At 32.0% G+C, this 27,226-nt stretch overlaps 1 long non-coding RNA gene across 1 annotated transcript; it reads left to right on the top strand.

The window, feature by feature from the left end:
• Positions 1–15,997: 15,997 nt before the first annotated feature.
• Positions 15,998–16,446, top strand: LOC110997897. Its single transcript, XR_002600350.2, has 2 exons — positions 15,998–16,117; positions 16,203–16,446. It is a non-coding gene; the product is annotated as an uncharacterized LOC110997897 (long non-coding RNA).
• Positions 16,447–27,226: the final 10,780 nt, after the last annotated feature.

Genomic DNA, 27,226 nt, shown 5'->3' with positions numbered 1-27,226 from the left:
TATATTAGACTAGTCGAAGAACCTTCATTTAGGTTGGAGTAAGAATAAAGTTCCTCCACAATGTTACATGCAAGAGTTATTAAAATAAATAATCAAAAACTTTTTACCTTTAAAAACTCACCCCCTCCCCTTCCCGACCTCAGATCGCCCGTAAATTCTTTTTCCTTTTTAATGGTTTTCATCCTATTTTATTTTTTTTTGGTTTCAAATATCGACCCTGGTCTATAAGTACAGTCCATTGATTTAGTACACTGCAAATATTTTTGTGAGCATATCAATTAATAGTACTTATTATTATAACCAACCTCACATTGTATGCGTCGTCGAGCGAGCTTATCTTGCCGAAGCCGCGTACAAATTTTTTGAAAAACTCTATTGAGGATCTGCAATTTAAGTTAGCATTTTAATTTAGTTTAATAAATTACCGTCTAAAATTCGTAATACTAGCTGTTTAATCAATTTGAAAGGGAATTAAACGTGTATTTTGTTCGAGATTATTTAGTTTCTCATCTAAAAAAATAATATTTTGTAATGAGAAATAATGTTATTTTAAACATATACGAGACATCCTTATCTATAGACCCATATTGTCAAGTGATTCTGAAACTCTTATAAAAGGTATTGTCAACCCAAAAGAGGTTTTATATTAAACGTGACCTATAATATTTGTCTACGAAAATCCCTCTATTAAATATTACAAATATAGAATCTTTTAATATAGGTCTTCTTATCTCCTAATCTCTGGACATAGAACACTTCTGTTTATTAAATAGTGAAGTGAAAGGAAGCTGTCATGTCGTTTATTCACAAAAAGCAAATTAAATTCGTATATAAATTAAGTAAATTCCCCTAATTCGGTCGTAAAATGTTGTGAGTTTTCGCTTTATTTCAGTCTTCACTTAATACAGCTTTCATCGTTCTCAGTATGAGAATGTCTATAGCTATGCATTATTCAATATGAATATTCTGTTTTGCGCTTAAAAATGTATCCAAAATTATCTTAACATGTTAAATACATACGCAATACTGGATCTTATTACAATTATTATTTTTTATTTAAACGACATAATTTCTATATTGCTATATTGATCATTATAGTGATAAAGCGTCAAGAATACTTTGTACCATTATAAGTGATATTTTAAAAAGAAAATCATACAATTTCTATATTTCGTATATTAGTTGCTATTAAAACGCAATCCGGTGCTCTAGTGCCTATGACTCATGGCCTTAATTGGTTATAAATATTCCCGTTCGCCTGAATTTATCCATATAGATCACTGAGAAGCGACTTTTTTAATCTAGAGATTATTATGAACTCCCTTAATTACCTGACTGATGAAAACTGCATTACCTTTCAGAGCGTTCGTTTATATAAACAACGTTAAAATATGTGTTTATTAATATTATTGTTTGTGAATGCTTTTGACCGTAAGATCCTAAACAAACACCCTTGTATTAACAACCTAATGATGTTTCACCTTGGCCTTGCGCGTTGACCTCTAGTAATGCGACAACAATAAAAATGATTAATGGGAAACGTGGAGCGATAGTTATTCTGAAAGAACCTTACACTAATAAGTTAATTCATTCAAGTGTTAATCTTGATATCAATGAAAAATATAATTATTTTCAAATTTGAATGGTATTAAATGTAATGTTATTTTTGTAACGATGTTTTTTTCAGAGAAAAGTATTTGCACAGCCGGGGTACGAACGCACGACCTAAGGATCGCCTGCTTAGCCATTACGATAACGTTGCTCAATTGAATGTTGCGGTTCAAAAGATTTCATTAATTATAAAATATATATACATATATATGACCTGGCAAACGTCGTTTTGCCATGTATATCTACCACCCTAAATTTTTTAATGCTGTTGATACAGTTGATAAAAAAATAAATCTAAAAATTAAAAAAATATATTTTAGGGGTGGACTACCCTTAACATTTAAGGGGATGAAAAATAGATGTTGTCCGATTCTTAGACATACCCAATATGCACTCAAAATTTCATGAGAATCGGTCAAGCTGTTTCGGAGGGGTTTAACCACAAACACCGCGACAAGAGAATTTTATATATAAGATAAGATATAATATATATATTGCTGACTAACTTAAACAATAATAACCATATGGACTTATATTTACTGAAATAAATTATTATTATTACAATGTAAAAACATCTGAAGTGATTATTAGAAACACCTTGTTGCAAACTGTATTTGAAAACCTAAATTACGTTAGATAATTCTCAAGAAACAAAATTCTTACAAAACAGTAATAGTAATATCGTATCTCATATCTTTTGAAAGGGATAATAATAAAGTAACATGAAATAGATTCTTAAACCCATATTATAGAAATGCTGAGCATTCTATTCGTGAAACAAAAGACTCACGTAAGTAATTTAATTTTCCTCCAGAATACTAGAAACAGCTTCAGTACTCTCCTAATGCGAAGATTACGAAGGTAAGCTCCCAAGATCGATATCAGGGAAAGGTAAAAGTATCAGGACTCAATACAAATAGAGTATTTCAGTAAATACAATGAAATGAGATAGGAGCTTTTCGACTGAAGCTTCAGCGTAAAATATTTAAGACCGAGCTTATTATTGCGGTCATTTCGTTTGTTTTCATTCTCTATAAGGAAAATTTCGCTTAGTGGATTTGTGTGTATTTGATGAAAAGAAAATTAACGCACAGAGGTAGGAATGTTATTTCGGTTAAGAAAAAAAGCGATAGTCATCCGACGTTAATTTCGTGCCGTTCAAAGCATCGATTGTTGCGGAAAAAGAAAATATCTTCAACAACAGAATACGTCAGTCAGTAACATTCGTGATTGAGTATTCATACGTTGGTCATTGAATACGCTCTTTGCGTCATTGGAAAATATTTTTGAATAACGCATTCAATGGATAAGCTAGGTTTTCAAACATTGTTCTATATGCGGTTAATGAATCGTTTATTATCATGATTTAAAATGTGTGTAGTTATTGCTCGAAGCAGTTAATCATTATACATTGACTTAAATGATTCGAGAGTTTTAACATTATTCTAAGATTTTTCCTGGTAAAAGAGAAATGTATTGTTTAAATTAATCTACTATTTAAACTCTATAAATACATTATTACATATATTTTGTTATTCTTCAATGCCTGAAAAGATAATTGCAGCGAAAACTTTGGCAGCAAATAAATATTAGCTCTAAACTATAATAGGCAAATTAAGATAGTTGAAGCCATAGTCAAAGTCGTAAGTTGTGCTTCCGTAAATCATTAATACAGTTTTAATAGATATATAATTGATTTATAGTAATACAAGATAATTAATAAATTAGTATGTAAGTAATGAATCTTAGGACATTCGAGACGATAAACGTCAGCTGTTTGCAAAAGACAAAAGAGAATATCAACGTTCGAAATTCAAATTCGGAAACAGAATCACAACGTGAAGTAGTTATCTACGATTGAGGAAATTCAGTTATTTGACAATAACATTAAGAAAATTGTAAGAAAACTCCCAGAGGCAATAAGCAATAGAAATCGTTTGCTGCGAGCACGGACAATTACTTTTGGACCCGTACTTCTACTACCTACTCTTCAATTCTCCTTTCTTTATTGCTTCAAAGTGAAGTATACTTATTCCACTGAGCATTGTTAGTTATACAATTAAAAGTGTTTTATAAAATGCTAGAGTGCTAGAATTAATATAAATTGAAAGTCTGCCGTTAAACTGGTCTTACTAGATTTTACACACAAATAATAAAAACCCTGAGGAAATAATATTTCCTTCCGTATGAAGTTTATTCTTAAGTTATATTGAGTGACAATTTTTATGATCAGAATTTTATTCTGAATTAAATTAACTATGTATATAGATTTTTTAGACAGTGGCAAATGTTCAAGGTACTTTAATATTACAGTTTATTTATTTATTTCGTAATACATTTACATTTCGTAGTACACATAACATAAATTATATATAACAAACAGTTACACTGTAAATATATCCAGAGATGTAATTCATAATACATTTAACTAAGTGGTACCTAATTTGGCTGTGTTGTGTGATGGTGTGTGAGTTATGTAAAGTGAAAATGTCTATGAATGTCTATGTATGTATATGGGGTATGCTCGTGATGCAGATGATTTTGTGCTTTGAGTATTCTTAATACTCCTTTTAACCATATTCTGCGGTAGCTTAAATAAGTCAAAGTTTAAAGGTATTCTTTGCCCGTTGTTTTCTTTTCTTCTTAAGTATTGGCCCAGCGGCTTGCGAACATGAGGGCATGTTCACGACTGTACGTTAATAAATTTCCATATAACTAAATCGCATTAATATAATAATTATTAAAGTATATTAAGTATATAAATATTAAGTGACATCCGAACGCAGGTTGCTCGCAGCGTGGAGCGTAATTGCAAGCGTCCCATGGGCCCGAAATGACAATACGGGCTAACTGTATCGACAGGCGAATCTTTGGCTTCCGCTCTCTGAATGAGGAGTTGTTAGCCGCACAGCACGTAATGACTGCGCTTCGGGACCTCTAATGTTTAATTAATAATTGTTGTTGATGGTTAGAAATGAAGGTTGCACTGATTTAATACATGGAGCAAGTAATGCTAGTTCCGGTAAAACCTTTGAGAAATCTGAGGCCTAGGTATGTTATGTCGTCAACTGATTTAGGTGTTTTAATGTTAACATTCTGACAGCATTGTTGGACTTCTGTCATATATACTATATGTGTATAAATCTGTATAATGCAACATGAAATTATTAACGTATTATAGGAAGTGAAAAAAAAATAAATTAATTTATTTCTTAACAAATTCTTTATTTAAAAAATTCAGTAATCTACGCACGCGTACGACGAAGGCAAGCCATGCAGCAATACGTAAAAAGAAAACATACTCGCTTTTAATAGAAATATTGAAGTGCTATTGAATTTCTTAGTTCACAGTGTTTATTTATTTATTTATTTATTTCCAGTAAATTTTCCTATCTTAACAGTTACAACTAATGCGATAGAATTCCATTATATTACCCACACCAACTAACCTACATACAAACATTAAAAAATTAAACTTAAATTCCTAAATCCTATAACTAACAATATAGCAAGCAACTCTTGTGAACTCAGCCAGCGTACAAACAAATAGGTCCACCTCAATGGAAATTTTGTTAATGATCTGTATTGCTCGCGTGAGTGGCGCTTTGCTAACCAAGTTGGAATGTGCGCGCGGTACATCCAAAAGCTTAGACGTAAGTCTCAGGTTTCTACTTGGTACCCGTAGACCCAGTCTCTCCATTATATCCGTTGCCATGTTATATATTGCTACACTCTAAGATTGCAAGGCATTACAATAATATCTTGCTGGGCCGGTGGCTTGACTGTTAGGCTGGAGTCTTTCCCAAACCACCGAACGCAAAACCAGCTGCAAGTCGAGAACTCCTTTGCCTCACCGCCAGATTTGACATCTCAGGACACGATCCCAGGACTGAGCGTCACTCCTAGGTCCTCACAAAAAGGCTTATTTTTGGTATATATGTATATATACATTGTCATATACATATATTTCTTTTCAACAAGATCTATGAAGCACTACATAAAGCAAAGTGATTAATAAAAAAGAAATCAATCGGTTGCACTACAACCTTCAAGAAAAGAGCGGACCATTTCTTAAAAAGCCGGCAACGCACTCGCGAGCCCTCTGGCATTGAGAGTGTCCATGGGCGGCGGTATCACTTAACATCAGGTGAGCCTCCTGACCGTTTGCCCCCTGTTCTATTAAAAAAAAACTCTTTAGGTCTTGGCCTCAGATTTCTGAATCTGTTTCATGATCATTTTTAAATATAATAGGCAAGTAGGTGATCAGCCTCCTGTGCCTTACACACGCTGTCGATTATTTGGGTCTAAGACATTTCGGTTTCCTCACGATGTGTTTCTTCACCGTTCGAGCGAAAGTTAAATGCGCACAAAGAAAGAAATTCCATAGGTGCTCAGTTGGGGATCGAACCTACGACCTCAGAGATGAGAGTCGCATTGTAGCCACTAGGCTCTCATAAATATATCAATACTTTGATATTTCACTATAATTATATGCAACAGATCGCTATTGCATACAATTCTAGTGAAATATCAAGCCTAACATCGGTTAGCGATAGGGCCGCCCGTTAAATATTTAATCATTTATGTCCTTGGTTGTTCTTTTATTCCAAAATCAAATATTTAATTATAAAAAATATTTAGAATTATATAAGCCTGCAAATGTCACGTCCGTTAGACAAAATATGATATCAGTTTTAAATGAAAATATCAATTATATTTGAAGGTTCTTCGAGTTATTGAGTTTCGATGTAATGGTAATATGATTATTACATTTATATCGGGTGTAAAAGTAGTACTAGTACTTCTGGGTCATGGGCGTGGATTTATGTGGATATTTCTTGCATACTTTAGTGGCAGCAGTATTAAATATTTATACTCTGAAGTGTTTAGTTCTCTTCAAACGAAAACAAATTTTTGTTTGTTTGTTTGCCTGCTATAGTCGCCTTTTATGGCTGATCTACTGACTCGTTCATGCATTGAGAGATCACGAATGATAGCATGTTCAATATACCACTTCCTATGGATATTCATAGTATAAGAGAAATCAGAATGCATATGAAAAATACGTAGTAAATATAATACAAAATTACTTTAAATAACTAAGCATCACCACCAACAATGACACAAATAATACAACTATAAATAAATTTATTTGAAATCCAATTCACAATTTTAACGGCAAAATAGTTTAATTAACAGTAATTAACGAACTTAATTACCACAAACATCTATGAATTTGTTATTTTTTGATTTTACCAAAATTTTTGCGTGACCCATTTATGAAATACGAAAGTTGTAGGCGTAAACTAGATAAAGACTAAAATATTCTATCAAATTTTAAAGTTAAAAAGTTCATATGTACAGTATTTACAATTTTCTTAACCTACATAGTTATAAAAATAATTTAAAATTTATAAACACTAAATTAAACCAATTTTAAAAGTTTAGACCGTGTGATCTTATTCGTTGAGTGAGGAAAGCTGGTGCTATCTCTCTCTCTCTCTCTATGCTCTGAGGTCACCGGTACTGTATAACAGGCGCCATCTTAAGTCTTTAATTTTCTTATATCTTTATATTATTAGTATAATTAAATAAACTGAATTAACTATATATCTGAGAAAATTGTTTACGATACATACAACTCTCAGAAATGTAAAAAGTAAGTTATAATCCGTAATGCTGATTTTTAATGTATTATTTTTTTATCCACCTTTTTTTAAATGAGTTAAAGTTACTAGGCTAACTTCTCGGCGGAGGCTTATCATTTAAAGTGCAAGATAAGTAGATATAATGCAGTCTATTAATTTATTAGCCTTTATTGCTGACACCGAGTATAATATACTAACACTTATTTAAGTAACATAAAAAACTTAATTCTAATACATATATAAAACTTAATCTAATACACGATGACTCGTTTTGGGAAATCAGCGTGTCCTGTGACACATAGGCCTCTTCCAGCTGCTTCCATTATTTTCTAATGTTAGCTCATCTTGTCCTAGTTGTGCCTCCTATTCTCTTTATATCGTCTGCCCTTCTTTTGCTCTGTCTTCCTCTTTTCCTTTTTCCATCGCGTGTTTGCCATTGTGTAATTAGTTTTGTCCATTTCAACCTGCTATCGCTCGCTAATGCTATCTATGCAAACGCAAATAATTCGTGTAAAATAAGTAACACTCCTTCAAATATGAAGGCGGTAAAAATATTCGTAATGACATTCCCAAGGTGAGGTTTATTCATGATTATTATTATTAGCGTACTTGGGGAGTTGTTAGTGCGTCCAATTTGAAAATTATCGTCGTAAACATAATGAGGGCACAGACCGCGACATAATAATACAGTACAACGCTCCGGCTAGCAGTAGTAATTAGTAAGCGATAGCTATACTTCTCTAATTATAATAATTTCACGTCCAAATAATTGTGCATATAGTGATGAAATTTGCATTTTGTGTGCTATTCAAATCCTATAATTTTTATTAGATTCGAAATGTTTACTAATCACGCATATTTGCATTAATTAACGTGATCATAAATGGATAGTATTGTGTTGAAATAATTTACAATTGCTGTTTCATTGAGATTATTATTAATGATTTATTTTTTGCGAAGATATTTCCTTTGAAATAATTATCACTTAAAGAAATGTAAAATATAGCATTTATATTTTAATTAAGTATTCCTACAGCTAATCACTAAATTATATCCAAATAATTATATTACACACAAAAGCCAAAACGACTATTCTTGAGTGACGATATCACTAAACATCATATGAGCCCCTTGCCTCTGTTCTTATCAAACCTTAATTTTATACTAACGCCTTCGTTCATCATGATCATTAACACAGTTGTCAGTTTAAAACAACATAATATGTATTTTTTCGGCACAGAGTAATCCAAAACTAAGAGAGAGAGAGAGAGGAATTGTTTATACAAGTCTTATACATTTTGATAAATAAAGGGACGTTATCCCAAAACGTAATACTTTACTTTTTGGTTGCTAAACTTTATCCTATAGAATCTTTGTGAATCGGGAAGTAAATTGAAATCGTTCATACGAAAGCAATAATGGCTGATGGACAATCATATCGAGAAGTCATGGTCAGTATTGCAGTTCTTATTTCTTCTAATTTATTGAATTATATTTTACACATATATCTAGTATTCAAATGTTGATGTATATTTTTAAAGTGACGTTTTTTCATAAAAAATTTATACTTAAATTCGTAGCGTTCATCAGTTTTCGAAGAACTAATTTTGTATGATTTTTTTGTATTCAATAAATATTTTTAATTGTTCACTTTTCTTAGTGGGCTAGTAATAGTTTTAGTTAAATTATTTATATTTGTTGTTACTATTCGATCAGTTGATCTACTCTGTATATAGGATTTATAACATTATAATATATTAACATTGTAATACATGGCAGAATCGCTAGTAATCCCATAAAATATTTCATAAGGATAAATATCGCAGGTATTCGAGACTGTATCTATTTGAAGTGCGAGCGAGTTTTCGGGTCACCGCACACGCTTCCACTGCGACTGTTGAAAGGTTTTTTACTAAAAGAAAATATTTGATTCACTTTCAAAGGACTTCCGAAAATATATGTCCAATTGTAACCATTCATTGAACGCAGTATTTTGCAGCGTGGTTCCTAACTTTGGAATATTTTATTTGATATTTTGGTGGTGCATCTGAAAATCGATGACCTAAAATGACAAGAGAACACCATTTGAGCCTTGTAAAAGCTATCGGCGAATATGATTAAAAGGAATATTAATAATATCCATAGCGCAAATAACCTTCATAATTTAAAGAAAACACTTTTCTACCGGATTGAAGCTATAGACGTTTCGCGTGGTTTACAGCGTGCGTGGTCACGGTGACTGAAGACAAAAGGTTATGAATTTCAAAAAAGTATCACAGCTGTAGAAAAAGTTGTATTATCTGTATTTGTTTCCCCGGAGTTGGTATCGACTAAAAGATGAAGGGTTTCTGCAGAAATTTCTCACGGTGTCCTTCATTTTCATGACATAATGACAACTCTCCATATACACACCTTCAAGTACATACCTTCAGTTTCTCACTCACAAAATAGATCAGAGTTAGTCAAAAGTATTAATAATTTTTATTAATTTTCTTCTTTCGTAAATGTTCGAACCTTTTGTATGTATTAAATATATCTTTGGCTATATCTTTAGTAGCATTGTTTTTTGTCAATAATTTTTATTATATGTAGAATTACGCCACTAATAAATTTAGACTAGATAGGTACCCCAGACAAATACAAAAGTATTTTATACGTATTTGCATCCAATGTAATGCTTTAAGCATAATATAAACTATTCGAATAAATTAAATGTTAGACTTTTGACATTCACCCACGCGAGGCCGCGTCCTGATTTTTCAGGTAGGCTCGATACACGCAGTACCGAAAGTAGATTATAAGACGAACACATAAAACATGCATTTGTATTAGCCCTTGTAAACAATATATGGAAGTTTTGCGTGTCCTTACCTAAATTTATATATAAAGTATGTATATTTCTTTGATAGCAATTACTTAAAACAACGTTTTGTTTCGTTGCCATTTATTCTTAACAATTTTTGGCGTCGTCATCTCTCGATTCCTTTCAAAGTTGTTCTAATCTAATCTAATTGATTAGACAATTTTGGAAATTAATTAAACAAATATGGCGGTGATGTATCACCTTACTTACTTATTACTATATTATTTTTTTTAAGATTACATGAGGCAGACGGGTTGGAGACTCACTTGATGCTAAGTGACACTCGCACTGCCAGAAGGCTCGCAAGCGCGCTGCCTGCCTTTTAAGAATTGGTACCCTCTTTTCTTGAAGTACCCTAAGTTGAATTGGTTTGGAAATACTTCAGTGGGTAGTTGCTGCTATGGTTTTACTAATACTATTTTTAACATATCAATAACACGATATATGCACGCACGATTTAATACCGATAAATAGAAATGCTAAAATAACTTAAGTCTATTGACTGGCACAATCAGGAAACAGCCTAACTTTCATACAAGTCACTTCAATCGTAAACAAAGTTGCACAAAAACGCTGACGGTATATTTCCGAAATGCGTATTCGTGATTCAATTTAAAATTTGAAACTCTTTGCGTGTTTCTTTCATTGTTAGGAATTATACACCGAGTTTCCGTCACACATCGTAAAGTTTTACATCAGAATTGTCTCCAAGTTAAATTCGGTTTGGGCCATAAATTGTAGGGATATACGCGTGGATCAAGTAACATTTGAGACATGCGAATATCATCCCTTATAAATATGTCAGCGTAAATTCAATTACGATACCTATGTGTTGATATTTTATTGAAATGAAATCTACTTAGGGTATCATTTTCGTTATCTTGGAACTTGATATCGATCTTTATCGGATTATATATTTGATCATTTTTTCAATCGTGACCTGTATAATTATTGTATCTTCTCTTCTTTTCTATTACATCAGTATTAGCTATTCTTGAATCCTTAAGATTAGCTTTTTAGTTTTAGTTAGTTATTAATATTGTTTTTTTTATTTTCTCTAGATTAAGGTTCTATAGATTAATATAAATATTTTTTTATATAACTTCTAGTTATGCACTTCTTGCACTCATGATTTTTATTTATTGTTTTCTTTTCTTACTAGGGTTGCCTGGAAGAGATCGCTTGTTAGCGATAAGGCCGCCCGTTGTGTCCCTTGTAATTTTTATGTATTGTGTTATTTGTGTTTCTTTGCAACGAAGTGTGAATAAATAAATACATTTTTACTGGATCTTATGTGCCGAGCTTGCAGCCGAGATCAAGAACTCACCGAATGTACTTTTGTATTTCTTCTCTTCTCATACTTCTGAAAATCAAATTGTTTTTCTTATTAATATTAATCATTTAAATAAGATTTCGTATACGTCCTTAATAAAACGAAATGGAATGTCTATTTTAATTAATAATGTTATATATGTTATAGCGATAAAGCGCTCGATTTAATCTCTGTAGTCCCAGGTACTGTCATTGACGATTTATTATCGCGTACCTAGTGAATAAAACCAGTGACCCTCTGTAAGGTTTGGGGTAGACACATTTATGAGCACGCTTTTAAAATATTTGACAAATCAATGAACCTTAAAATTGTAACTAAATTAAGATTCTTCTAAATGGTTTTCTTCGAATCCGCTTTCAAATAATTTTGTATTAAGACACAATTTCAGGAGTTTTAGTACGATAAAATACTTAAAAAAAATTTTTTTACATATTTAATAGGATTTACGAATCATGCAATTTTTTGTAATCGTGGGGAATTTGGGGTCTGGGACCCAAGACTTTAAGTTGATAGACTTTTGTTTTATAGTACGCAAATCGTATATTTTTATGAGTATTGAATTGTATGCATACTAGACATACATTGTATAAAATGGCATACACTCTCTGACATTGGTTTTGCTACACACAATATTTTGAAAACGGCAGCTAGCATGGTTGGCATGGCTGGTCATGGCATGCTTACCAGTAAAAATATATATTGATTTAATAAACACACACACTGGTCACACAATAATTAGAATACAGGATAGATTTTTAGTAGAAGATAAATAATTTGCACATTTAGCTATAAGAAAATATAATTACCGCTTATACATTGCAATACAGGTGTGAAGCAAAGAGCATTAGTTACTACGGATTAGGTTTTTAATTGAAAACTAGTACAATGACGTCACCAGTGTTTTAATACATTTCCGGCGGATGCTGCTAATACCCGGCTGTCACCCAAGACACATTGCTCTAGTCTCTACGCGATCCTTACTACGTAAATCCTGAATTAATTAATGCTAGTTTTTATCTCACAGTTACACAAAACGGAGTTGCTACAATTGTTATGTATTTATCTGAACTTTATTCGAGAGAGTTAGTTATATTTTACTTATACTTTATGAACTGTTTTAATTTTATTCTAAGGCCGCCTACACAACGGAACTACAATCACAAAGAAAATTCAACCTTGAGAACAAAAAAGGTTTTCAGTTAATAGGCCCATAGAAGCTTTAAGAAATATTAACAACAAAAATATATTAACATATTAATATTTACCCGTTTGCCCTCTGTTCTATAAAAAAAACACATACAATATACAGACAAATAAAGTTTGAAATAAAAATAAGGATTTGATTGCATGACTTTACAAACATATTATATGATGTTATGAAGTTGCTTCTTTCATTTGACATTATTTAAGCATTAGCTTAGTATAATTGTGTTGACGCAATTTAGTCTTTGATTAGTGTTAGTCTCAAGCAACTCCCAACTCTAAGACCATGCCTTCGAATCACAGTGCACCATATGTCATTTCTTTCTACGCGCAATTTATTTTAGTCTTTACGCTGAAGTTAAAGAACGTTAAATACAAGAAAAATAGCTTTATACTTTAACGAACTTAAGGTACTATTTTATACACCTTTACCAATAGTTACCTGACCTATTAACCATACTCTATAGTCTCTGGTTACTCTTATCTGTATAGGAGACACACACAGAAAAACTTTCATAGTATTTGTGTCAAGCTTCCTATTTGTCTATAAAACTGTTCAAAGAAGAACCTGGAGTATTATTATTTATATCTTTAGTTCTATATTATAATTTTGATGTTATAGTAATAAAAGTATAATTTGAATTTTGTGTATAAGGTCTAGCATAAATACTGAGTGTTATTCAACCTCAGCGGGATTCTCGAAAGCATGTGTCAGCGAAGATATATTCCCTACTTCTAATTACGTATATCACTCGCCTAATGAGCGCCATGTGCACATGATATCTTTACTAATATTATAAATTCGAGACTATTTCTTGCTTAGACTATGGCTTGAGAAACGAATTTGACGAATTTTATATATATGAACAACCTGTCCCGGCTTGGCAAGGCAGGTTATTTCTCAGTTATGTAAATTATCTCTATATTAAATAACAAATCTATCATCTTTTTCTACAGCTGTGATACTTTTTGACATTTAAAACCCCTTTGTCTTCAGTCACTGTGATCATGCACGCTGTATAGCACGTGAAACGTCGGAAAAATTTAAAATTATGTAAAATAATAATAATAATATAAGTTTATAATATTACTTAGTTTCAGTACGATCAAAAAGTGTTTTCTTTCCATGTGTAAAAATTAAAAATGACAATACTAAATCTATCCTCTATAATCTATACTATATGCTAAAATATGTCAGATTTTTTATTATTCTGAAAAGTTGATTAAGAAAGTTACAAATGACGCAATTCTTAGTATTGGCGGGTTATTTAATACAAATCATTAACAGCGGTCAATGGACGGAGGAAGTCTATGAAATAATCGGCCGAATTGTAAACCTGCTTAAATTAGACGGTTAATAATTTCAAAATTAATTAATACAAACTCATTTACAAAATGTTAACTACATCGATACTAGATTTATGTTTGAATGTACAGCCTTGGATCGTAGGGTCCCTAGCTCTAAGGGAATGCGCCACAATCGCTATTTCATTCATAATTTTATGCAAAGGAACATAAACCAATAAATCTTTAAAAACAATCTGCTAAGCGCGGTATAAAAAACTTTAAAATCGGACTTTTAGTTACAAGTTAAATACGGGCTAATTGCAAACAACTGTATTTCTAAGATAAGCACTAAGCGTGTTAGCATAGGTGTTTTATTGTTCTTGTGTCTGTCTTCTAGCTTCCGTAGATTACAAACCGGATATCCGTTTGCTGTGATAGTGTTGCGCTAGTTTATTTAAAGAAAAATTCTAGTATTTAAAGTCGAGTAACAAAGAGTTTTTTGTTATTTTACACATGGAAATTAATAGGAAGACTCGTATAATAGCTGATAAATTCGAGGTAAATTATGAAAGAGTATTGTAGTGAACCTAGGCGCCAAAGTGGAAATCGGCTTGATTAATCTTTGCTACTTATATTTTACCTTCAGAATAATCATTTATTTATTTAATTATAAGTAATCTAACAGCTTATACTTATATATATTATAATACAAATATAATATACTAAGACAATACAAAAAGCCAAAACAGATTACATACATAAACAATTTATAAAAAAACAAAAGAATAAAATTAAAAAACTGAAATTTGACATTTAAAAGCAACAAATTATACTAAGAATTTAAAACTACTTCTCAAAAAAATCAGAGTCTTCCCGCTTCTCCAAGTACTTCTTGACATCTCTCTTTTTGAGGTGGTAAAGACAAGGTCAATGTCCTGACAATGGTTGTCATAGTTCGATAAAACCCGATACATTGGCGAATTACGCAGGTAATTCGACTTTGAGGCACACTGAACAATTTTGAGTATCTTGTAACATACGCAGGAGGGATTTTAAATGAAATTAACGATATCAAATAATATCATTATCAGAAAACCCAGCAAAACTACCATACCATAAAACATTCAAATCATACACGTCGTCAATCAAAGAACTTAAAAAATGACTTATTTGTATCCTATAAAAGCTTGATCATACTTCTCGAACTTTCCCCACGGTTACACGCTCCTACAGCTTAAGCATCGTGACTTATCACATCGAGATAACTTGCCTTCTCCATTGAAGTGTCTTTTTTCATATAACAGTCTAATATAACGTATTAAGAATGCCCTTGTCAATATTAAAATTATACCAAAACATCAATTAGCAATTTATAACCGCAACTATATAAATCTAAATTGATGAGCCCCAAGAGAAACTAATATTTAGAAAATATTAATCAATTTTAATAAGCGTGGCGATGGGCCGGATATTGACCTAAAATTAATTTGATTAAAACGGGAATAGTAAAGAGGCCTCAAACTCAGCGCAAACTATTGAATAGTTTGGTCAAGTATTCGGAATGGACCAATAGATTTTTGCGTGCATTAGCAATTCTTATGGCTTAGGAATACAAAATAAACTTCTTTCTTAATAGACAAGTAGAAATCAGCCTTCTGTGCTTGATACACGCCGTCAATACTGAGGAATAATCAATAAAACAGATAATTCCGCTATACATAATTTAACGCACACGGCAATAATCAGCCGATCCTGCCCCCCCCCCCCATTGGTCGGCCATAGGGGTCATAATCCCCATGACCCCATCCAGATTTTATGTAAGTACATATCTTCAATATTTAATTAATTTTATATAAATTAATAACTTTGTATCTACTTTATATACTACTTATAGTTATTAACGAAATTTGGTTAAGGTAAATATAAATATTATCACATTATTACCTATTAGATCTTAATTAAATGCTCTGCTTTGTTTAAGAATAGAATAAAGCAACTCTTAATGTCTTAACTTTATATTACTATTAGTGTGTTGTTGTCATGTATTATTTTGTGATAGTAAGAGGGTAGGAACGAGAGGACAGACACGGTTAGTATTTGCCGATAATTGGACGTGTCGGTGACACAATTAATATTAACATTTTGGTTCTAGTGTTTTTACTGTGTTGAGGGGTATGTGTTTTTTTTTATTATTATTATCTTGTGGCTTAATTTTATTTTAGTATTTGAAATGTTTTTTTTGGTTTGTTTTTTTTAGCTTTATGAAATGCCCTCAAATTTAATATTCAGCAAACAAATGTTTGGATGAAGTTGGTGTCACTGTGTTGTGAACACTCCTTTACCATACAGCGGGTTTTGGTGGGATGACCCAAGTATAAAAATCCTCCTGGCGCCCATAACCTATTAGTTAAAGTTAATTTTAGTTTATAAGTTTAGTTAATTAGTTAATGCATGTTAGTATTTACTTAGCTTAAGGTTTGTCATAAATATTTCAAAATGTGTTTCTTTTGTTTTTTTTTATAGTTTAAAAACCCATAACATGGCGCCCAACGTGCATATGTGCATAAGTATGTACTTATAAAGTAAAATAAAAATAAATGCACATAAGTTTCAAAAATTAAAAGTAGTAAGTAATATTATTTTATAGTTGTAATATTTAAGGTTAAGTAAAATCATTTTATATTGTATTTTTATATAATTTTGTTTTCTTTATATATAATAGGTACATTCTATTTGTAAGATTATAAGTTAAGGGATTGTATTCAGATTTGCCTTATGTATTGGTTGCTTTGTGTTAGCTGTATCATATTTATGGAATGTACTATGTTACAATAATTTGGGCAAGGCCACTGGAAATAAGTTTTTAGTGTAGTAACATCTACTTTCTATTGTATAAGTGTATTCTGTTTGTATATTACTGTGTGGAATTTATTTTGTTTTTTTTTTAATTAGTTTATTTAGTACACAAGTTTGGTATGTTTTATACTGAATTTGCATATTGTGTGACTTTTTGAAAGTAGGTTATTTTTTTTTTATTGCTGCTATTTATTTTTTTTGATTTGTTTAACATGGATCCACAATATTTATTAAAGGATGAAGTTGAGTTTGAGCTTGCTTGTCGTGGTTATGTGCAGCCAGGTGGTTTTGCTTCTGCATTAAGATTAATTTTAAAAAAGATGATATTTGTTGAACAGTCACAAGATGTATCTTATGAAATAAAATTACCTTCTGGTTGTTTAAAGAACCCTAATAAAGACTTAGACGTTTGCTCGGATAAGCTAGATACTATTTTGCGTTACATTTCGGAATTAGATGAAAAACCAGATAAACAATTGTATAAACGACTAGTTTCACGCTTGTCTCATATTGTAAATAGGTTGAATCTATTGGAACCTTTACATGAAATCGATAAGGATAAGCGTACAGTTCTTATAAATAAAGCTATTGTTCTTCTCTCTGAATTAGAAAATAAGGACGATATAGAGGATAATGATAAGATAACTAATGAAATGAAAGAACTTTTACATAAGTCAATCGGTGAAGATAGTAAAAAAATTTTAAATGAAATTGATAACGATTTTCCAAGTACATCAATTGGGGATCATAAAGCTACACTGACTAATAACGACAATATAGCTCTACTGCATCAACAAAAACGGGTTAGTTTTGGTCACGATATTTTTGAGGAAGGTCATGTTTCTGACAAGTTTATTAATTTGCCTTTAAATTCTACGTCGCGTGATGATTATAATACAATTCGCAAAAATAAACTGGTGCCAATTAGTCAATGGGGGGTTTATTTTTCCGGTGATGGTAAGTTTAGTGTAAATGCTTTTATTGAGCGTGTGTTCGAACTCAAAGATGCTAGAAATGCTACAGATGAAGATTTGTGGAGGCATGCTGTAGACTTTTTTAAAGGAGACGCATTAATTTGGTTTAGAGCCAACAGGGAATACATTAAAAACTGGGAGGAGCTAGTGGCAGTACTAAAACGTACATTTCAATCCCCTTTTTATCAGGAAGAGTTGTTGGCGGAGGCCAGGTCAAGAACTCAGGGGAGTCACGAATCTGTTTTAATTTTTGTTTCGGTCATGCAAAATTTATTTAATCGGTTACCAAACAAAATTACAGAGAGAGAGAAGATTTCGTTCATCGTTAAGAATCTTCAGCCATACTTTCAAAGGGCAATCTGTAGGGATGAGTTTGATTCGGTTGCTGATTTATGTAATATTCTGAGAGTGGTGGAAAGAACAAAGATAAATTGTGATAAATTTCAAGAACCAAAAAGTTCTCTCGATTACTTAGAACCGGATTTAGCTTATAAAAATTCTAAAGAAAATAAAATGGACGAGTTGAATTTTATTAAAAGTAATAAAAGCATGATGAAAAGTGTTAAGACTATGAGATGTTGGAATTGTCGAGAAGTAGGGCATTTATTTAGGTCATGTACAATTCCTAAACAACGGTTATTTTGTTATGCTTGTGGTCGATTTGGGGTGACATTAAAAGATTGTGTTTGTAAGGGAAACGGCAAAAGGGAAACTCAAGGACCTGCCAAATGAGTGTTCCCTGTGGTAGTGTAAATAATGAATGGCAGGATTGGTTAATGTTTGTTCATAACGTCATGTCTTCTAAAATAGTTTCTTCTTTAACTTTTAAAAAGGGATGTGATAACAGGTCGTATGTTAGTTTAGATATTTTAGGTAGGAAATTTAGCGGTTTATTAGATTCGGGGGCTACGAGGTCAGTGATTAATTTAGATATGGCAAAGAAAATTAAAGACATGGGCATAGAGTCTCAGACAGTTGGTCTTAAGCCTATATATATTTCAACTGCAGATGGATCAAACCATTGTATTCGTGAATTGTTAGATGTGCCAATTAGTTTTAATAACAATTTTCACATTATACCAATACTGGTTATGCCACATTTGTCGCAAGATTTCATTTTAGGTAAAGATTTCTTTATTCGATTCGGTATTGAGTTTCATTTTAAAAGAGAAGGTCCTAATTTAGATTCGTTGTCGAATAATTCGTCCGCTCTCATTGGTTGTGTTGATTTGGATGAAGACCAGTTGAGTCGATTACAGAGTAAAATAAGGGCTATACAACATTTTATTGGCATGGGTTTAGGTAGAACTAATATTTTAAAACATGTTATAGATACGGGTGATAGTAAGCCAATTTATCAAAAGCACTATAATTTTTCACCGATTATAAGGAAACAAATAGAAACAGAGCTTGATGATATGCTTGCCAAGGATGTGGTGGAACCGTCCCACAGTCCATGGTGCTCGCCCATAGTTTTGGTAAAAAAACCGAACGGTGCTAACAGGCTCTGTTTAGACAGCCGACAGTTAAATAAAGTAACTAAGAGGGATACGTATCCTTTGCCAAGAGTAACAATGATTTTGGATAATTTACGTAATTCGCGATATCTTAGTACTTTTGATTTAAAAACTGCATTTTGGCAGATTGAATTAGAGGATTCCAGTAAGGAAAAGACAGCATTTGCAGTACCAGGCCGGGGTTTGTTTCAGTTTAAAGTTATGCCATTTGGTTTAGTAAATGCATCCCAAACGCAGCAGAGACTGATGGATATTTTATTTCATGAACTTGATGGTAAAGTTTGGGCTTATCAGGATGATATTGTGATTTCTTCAGAGTCGTTTGATGAACATTTAATTATTTTGGATAAGGTTGCACATATTTTGAAAGGTGCAGGTCTGACTATAAATATTGATAAGTGTCAATTTGCTAGGTCTAGCATGCGTTTTCTAGGTTACATTGTAGATAAAGATGGGTTACGTACTGATCCCGAAAAAGTATCAGCTATTTTGAATTTTGAACGTCCTAAAACCTTTAAAGAGTTGAAAAGATTTATTGGTATTGCTAGTTGGTATAGAAGATTTGTAAGAAATTTTTCTGTTGTAGCGGCTCCTCTTCATAATCTAACAAAAGGGAAACAAAAGAAATTTATATGGACAGATGATGCGGAAAAAGCATTTGTTGCTTTAAAAACCATCCTGACATCGGCTCCTGTTATATCATGTCCGGATTTTAAAGAGCCATTTATAATACAATGCGACGCATCAAATAAAGGTATTGGTGCTGTTTTAAGCCAAAAGATTGACGGTTTAGAAAAACCAATTGCATATTTAAGTAGAAAACTTAATGACCGAGAACAATTATATTCTACATCTGAAAGAGAATTATTAAGTATTGTTTATGCCGTAGAAAAATTTCGTCCATATGTAGATGGGTCTCATTTTACTGTAGTGACGGATCATAGCGCACTTAAAATGATTCATAAAATGAAAGATCCCCATGGCAAACTGGCAAGGTGGGCTATGAAATTACAAGCTTTCAGTTTCGATATAGTTCATAGGCCAGGAAGTTCTAATGTAGTACCCGATGCTTTGTCGCGATCAATTAACGCGATTGAAATTCAAGGTGATGATGTACAAATACGAGAGGAACATAAAAATGAATGGTATAAAGATAAAGTTAAAAGTGTCTTGAATAGTGATTCTGATATTAAATGGCGAGTTAGGGATGGCTTATTGTATAAAAAGATTTGTTTAAAACAATATCCTGATAAGGCTAATGATTGGAAGTTATATATTCCGGAGGTTCTTAGGTTTAATGTTTTGAAGCGCTGTCATAATGATGTAAAGGCGGGTCATTTAGGCATTCGGAAAACGGTTTTTAGGGTAAAACAGTATTATTATTGGCCAAGTATTTTAAGTGATGTGAAACGCCACGTGGGTCAATGTGAAATTTGTGCAAAATTTAAAGTTTCTCAACGTTTACCTTTTGGTCACATGGGTCATCAGAGACATGTTAATAGACCGTGGCAAATTATATCATTAGATTTAATGGGACCGTTTCCAAGAAGCAAAAGTGGTAACACTATGCTTTTAGTAATAACCTGTTTTTTTAGTAAGTTTGTTTTACTATTTCCGCTAAAAACTGGTAAAGCAGATAAAATTTGCAGTATTGTTGAAAGCCAATTTTTACTTTTTGGTGTTCCAAAAGCAATTATCTCAGATAATGGTAAGCAATTTGAATCAAATTTGTTTAAAGAATTAATTAATAGTTATAACTCTCAAATTTGGTATACCCCTAATTATCATCCACAGAGTAACCCTACAGAACGGGTGAATAGGGTTATTGGGACAATGATATCAAGTTTCATTACTAGTAAGAAACATAATGAATGGGATGTAAACTTACAAAGTTTTGCTCATGCTGTTAGGACTTCAGTTCATGAAACCACAGGCTACACTCCATCTTTCCTCTTCTTTGGCAGAGAAACAGCTATCCCCCCCAAAGTCACAAGTAATTCATATGATACAGTTAATACATTCGACAAATCTTTAAGCATTAATGAAACACAATATCTCGTAGATAATAAGAAACTTTTGAGTATCTATGAGAAGGTTGAACAAAAGATAAAAGACGCACATAAAAAAAGTACAATTTACTATAATTTAAAATATAGAGAGGCTAAATTTAATGTGGGTGATACCGTTTGGAAAAGGAATAAATTTTTGTCTAACGCAGGAAAAAAATTTATGGCTAAATTGGCACCAAAGTTTGATAAAGCTATAATTGTTGAAAAATTATCAAATAATGTGTTTAGGTTGAATAACTGTTACGGCAAACCGTTAGGGGTTTGGCACGCTAAGGACTTAAAGCCATATTGGAATAGAGAGCAGCAGTTAAAGAAATGAAAATGTTTTTTTTTATTTTTATATATACCTTTTCATTTCTTTTGTATGTAGGGGGAATGTGATAGTAAGAGGGTAGGAACGAGAGGACAGACACGGTTAGTATTTGCCGATAATTGGACGTGTCGGTGACACAATTAATATTAACATTTTGGTTCTAGTGTTTTTACTGTGTTGAGGGGTATGTGTTTTTTTTTATTATTATTATCTTGTGGCTTAATTTTATTTTAGTATTTGAAATGTTTTTTTTGGTTTGTTTTTTTTAGCTTTATGAAATGCCCTCAAATTTAATATTCAGCAAACAAATGTTTGGATGAAGTTGGTGTCACTGTGTTGTGAACACTCCTTTACCATACAGCGGGTTTTGGTGGGATGACCCAAGTATAAAAATCCTCCTGGCGCCCATAACCTATTAGTTAAAGTTAATTTTAGTTTATAAGTTTAGTTAATTAGTTAATGCATGTTAGTATTTACTTAGCTTAAGGTTTGTCATAAATATTTCAAAATGTGTTTCTTTTGTTTTTTTTTTATAGTTTAAAAACCCATAACAATTTTTTGTATCATATATAAGTGTAACCTGTTGTGGATGCATCCAGTGTGTTTGTATTTGTTTTATTTTTGACTTTGTTTTTATTAAGGATGTCTCTGTTTGGTTTCCCAATAAATAAATAAATAAATAAATAGACACCGGTTTCTTGATTGTCTTGCTTTTCAGCATAGGCCTCCCCAAGATTTCTCCACAAAGATCTATCTTTTGCTTTCCTCATCCAAGGCTCCTGCCACCTTTTCATATCATCTTACCATCTACGATGTTGTCTACCTTTTCTTCTCGTTTTATGTCTAGGGCACCATTCCATAACTTAATATAAGATAAAATGTAACTTACAAGATTGTCAATAAAGGCTATATTTATTTATTTATAACTTTGTATGATGAGAAACGTTTAAGTTCTTCACTTGACCACGACTATGTTTTACTCCTGGCGCTCTAGCTGAATCCGCCCTTGAACAACATTTCATATCTGAAGAGGTTTTTCTTAATTGATCCGCTTCAGGTAAGTATACGCAAAAAACACTGCATTTAATTCATATATTAGGATTTCTAAAATAACTAATATAGTATTCACCTTTGACATGTTTTATTTATTTTCGTATCTACTGCATGTGTGTGTGTAAATAATTATTTCAAATAGAACAAGTGAGAAGCACAAAAAGCATTCACGTTGTTTCGTTATGGAAATATGGCATTATCTGATATCATAATGGTACTATGATAAATAGCATTTGTAGTCCTTTGGTATTAGGCATTGCTGCATAATGTATGCAAATTAAACGATTGGGGCAATGATATTTTATTTATTACTCTGGGGGGCACAGTTGATGATATTGGCGAACTTTGAACGAAGAATGCTTAGAATTTATGATATTTGTTACATCTAGAAGTTTGGTTACTGATCCCGGAGCGTCTTTCACTGTTGGATTATATTAAAATGAACTCACTTTTTGGCAGATTCACTATATTAAGTTAGTTAGAGAGGGTTGCCTGCTTCTGTGCCCGCCGAAAAAGTCAACTAAGTATTGTAGACAGAAGTTATTAGTGGTGTATTGCAAAAAGGGTCAGTCAATGTTCATAACCAGGGTTCAATGGATTAGGAAATTGGTATAGTAGCTGATTAACTACACTATGGGGGAGACACATAAGGATAAAAACGCATGGAAGAAGCAGCTTTTTGATCCCTATATATTATTATTTTATATTATTTTAATATATAATATTAATTTATAATATAATATTGTCCGCTATGGACTGCCAACCTTTAGTAGGTTTTAATCAAATTTTCACACCGTGTGCAGTTTGGTCTAACTTAAACTATAGCATAGCCTACATATATAAATAATTCTACTCATCTACGTATTCTACGTTTGGGTGAAGCCCTGGACTCATACATCCACAAATTAACCCGGAAGATGGCGCTGCAGTCAAAACTTTCATATTTTTCTCTCATCAATGAATGTGAAAATAATAAATAGTTAATTAAATAAAAATAATTACCGAATCAGACAGCATCTATCCAACCTTATGCAAAAAAAAACAATTAATTTTGTTCGTTCATAAAAGACTATGGCATCGGATTCATACTTAAAATTTAGGACGATTAAGTCGAACCGCTAAACACCTACAATTTCTGCAGTAATTTACTTGGCAACTTTGTATGTCGTGCCTTCAAACGTAGGCTTTTCAATTAAAACCCTTCGTGAGCATGAATTTGCATTCTTATAGACCTAGTAGGTTGACGCAGGGGGTTCTTAACCCGTTATAAGGTGGTTTTGCATTAACGAATAATACTTTATCGTGCTTAAAATAACAGGTGCTTCAACACTACGTCACTTTATTGTTTGGCTTGAATATTTATGATGCTTGCGTCGATTATATAAAATGTGTTCAATGTATAGAAATAAAGTATAATAATAATAATCCATATGTACAAGTGTAGGGACTTATGAATTAATTTGATTAAATCTAAAAATATCATCTAAATTCTACGTAAAAATAATTGCTTCAAGAAAATAAACGACGAAAATTGAACACTAGTGCAGCACAGCATTTTTTTTTCATAGCTTAAAATACACTTCAGGCGTGAAAGGGAAAATGTGTCTGATTAGAGAACTGGTACTTACGTGCAAAGATGTGGTGCGTAATATCCCCGGCAGACGAGCAACACATAATAATAACTTCAATATATAGAACTCTGTCTTGCGTTATATACATATTACTGTTATAGATATCAATTACCGTCTATACCTAATCTGCTCTGTGTTTTTAAACAAATATCAAATCAAAAATCAATTACAACGCCAATTAAACATAAAAAAATATGTAAGGCATAAAAAGGTTTAAAATTAAAATTTTAATAGTAAATATAAATTAAAAAATGCGACTTTCATTTATTCCCAAAAAATCTATTAAAGGTTCCATCGAATGGGACGATGTGTACAGAGGAACGGAGATTACTTCCAAAAACAATAAGAGTATTGGCAACTTTCTATAATAAGCCATTTTTCATTTTCTAAACATTTTCAGTTCTACCAAGGTACAACTTTTTTAGCTGATGCGGCAAAAAAATCATCCCTATTCGTAAACGCTCAAATATTTGCAAGTTGAAATGAAAGTTCTAAGCATTCTATAGCTTTTAAAGGTTATAAAAATGTAAATGTTAAAAACAGATTAGGCGTTAAAATAGCCATTATCACAATCTGTTATACGAAACCAAAACAAAAGTTAGCGGGCAAAATTAAATGAATTCCGGAGCATTAGCAACAAGCGGAATAGTCGTAATCAGTACAATAAACTCGACCGGAAATGAAACTTTTCTCTGCATAGTTTTTTTTTGTACTGTCACTGATGTAGTAAACAGTTGTTAAATTTCCTTAACTTTATACAATATATTAATTTGTTTGACGTTAATTTATTCAATAGCTATTTTTCTAACCAGTATCTTGACGTGGACATTCTCCAGCAAAAACTACCTTCTTTTCTACTAATAGTGTGTATTTGTTAAGCGTCTTTTTTATTAGGTACTTGATTGGTTTATGTCTTTCATATAGCATAGTCTTTGCCAACGCATCTGAAACAATAATTGTTGCGATGAATAGTTTAAGCGATTTCGTATGTTAACTATTCATATTAGTAAATAAGGTTAAACTTAATTTACTTATCAGTAAGCTAGACGGTTAAGTTAAATGTTGTTACAGTAAAAAACATGAATAAATAAAGTAAAAGCTAATTAAGATCTTAGCTTCAGATTTGTCTCCAAATTTGTAATCCACTCTCTGTGACACATGCTGTCGATTTTTTCGATTTCGATTATAGGAAGCCGGTTTCCTCACGATAATTGCGTTCACCATCACGAGTGGGCTAATTGCGCCGTAAAAATGAAAAGAAAAAAAATGATGCTAAGCCACATCTATTTATTTGTTTACGTTTATTTCGACGACTATTAAGTCAGTAAGTAAGTTTACCCTTTTTTATTATAAAACGCGCGTATTTTATTCGTAAATAAGAAATAGATTCAATTCTATTTTAATATCAGGATTTATGCAAAGACTCAAAGCTATTGATGTTCTCGAATCGTCCTTCAGTGTTCCTTTGTTAAAGTGGTATACAATATTGTTTAGAAGAGCGGTTTGCATAAGTGCACTTTAGAATATATTTTTAATACTTCTATCACCCTTGCTAAAATACGGGTCACAGCTATATTGATTAACTTCTTAATTTAAGTCAAATTTAATCATATGCATCATCAGAGATTATTAATAGGTAAATGATATAATATTACGTATATTTCCAAACACATTTCAAGTAATAATTACGAAAACTGAAACTGGATAATACAGATTCTAAAATTTAATATTTATATATTATTAACTTATTAATATATTAGCAGTGTTGGCCAAGAGGTCGTAGGTTCGATCCCCGGCTGTGCACCAATGGAGTTTCTTTCTATGTGCGCATTTAACATTTGCTCGAACGGTGAAGTAAAACATCGTGAGGAAACCGACATGTCTTAGGCCCAAAAAGTCGACGATGTGTGTCAGGCACTGGAGGCTGATCACCTACTTGCCTATTAGATTTATAAACGATCATGAAACAGATTCAGAAATCTGAGGCCAAGATCTAAAGAGGTTGTAGCGCCACTGATTTATTTTTTAATATATTAGCAGAAGATTAAAAATAATATTTGCCTCATCTTAATTTTAAAATGTCAGCAGTAGCACTTGCAAATCATGCTTGAGGTGCAGCTCTCTAGGGCAGAGTTGACCTTAATACTACTTTTTAAATGGCTTAGCCGTGAATCAATAACCTGTCGTTGGCAAGAGTTCGCTGTGATTTTGTAATCTATATCGTTGCTGGATGAAGATTGCGGGAGTGTTGAAGATAATTCTATTTCGTGACTATCGGGTGTAGTTTTTAAAATTACGTTAGTGTTTAGATGAGCTTTTTGTCTGTATACTCTGTGTACTATATGAAAAGAGTGTGTGTACTTATGTCCACGCGTTAGAAGTTATACTTCTTTGGCGTATGGAAAAAAATTACTGAAATGCATAAGTGATTAACGATAAATATTAATATTAATCAAAAAGATTTTATTTAAATAAATAAATTATTAGTAAATACTATCACTGTCGAATATGAAATTTTAGATAGATTTAAAAACACCATAATAATATATATTTATTCACACTGTTTAATTGTATTGTTACGAAACACGTTTTCTAAATTTAAAAATACTAGAATATATAACTTGAGTGTAGTTATCGATTTCCGTGCCACCTAGACCTAACTTTACGATGTCGAATTCAGGTGTGCGCGCGCATCGTAAAAATTTACTCTCATCATTTTTCTCCATCGCGCCAAAAGAAGTATAACTTCAAAAAGTGTAAAATATTTCACAGAAAACTATCATCGTTTTATCTGACACATCGTTAGGTTCACTGTCTAGAGAATGGTTTAAAACTCTGTGTTAACAATTGTTAGAACATTATTACGCA

This window comes from Pieris rapae, chromosome 15, assembly GCF_905147795.1.
Source record: "Pieris rapae chromosome 15, ilPieRapa1.1, whole genome shotgun sequence".
Taxonomy (NCBI): Eukaryota; Metazoa; Arthropoda; class Insecta; order Lepidoptera; family Pieridae; genus Pieris; species Pieris rapae.
This window is presented reverse-complemented; position numbering and strand designations above follow the sequence as displayed.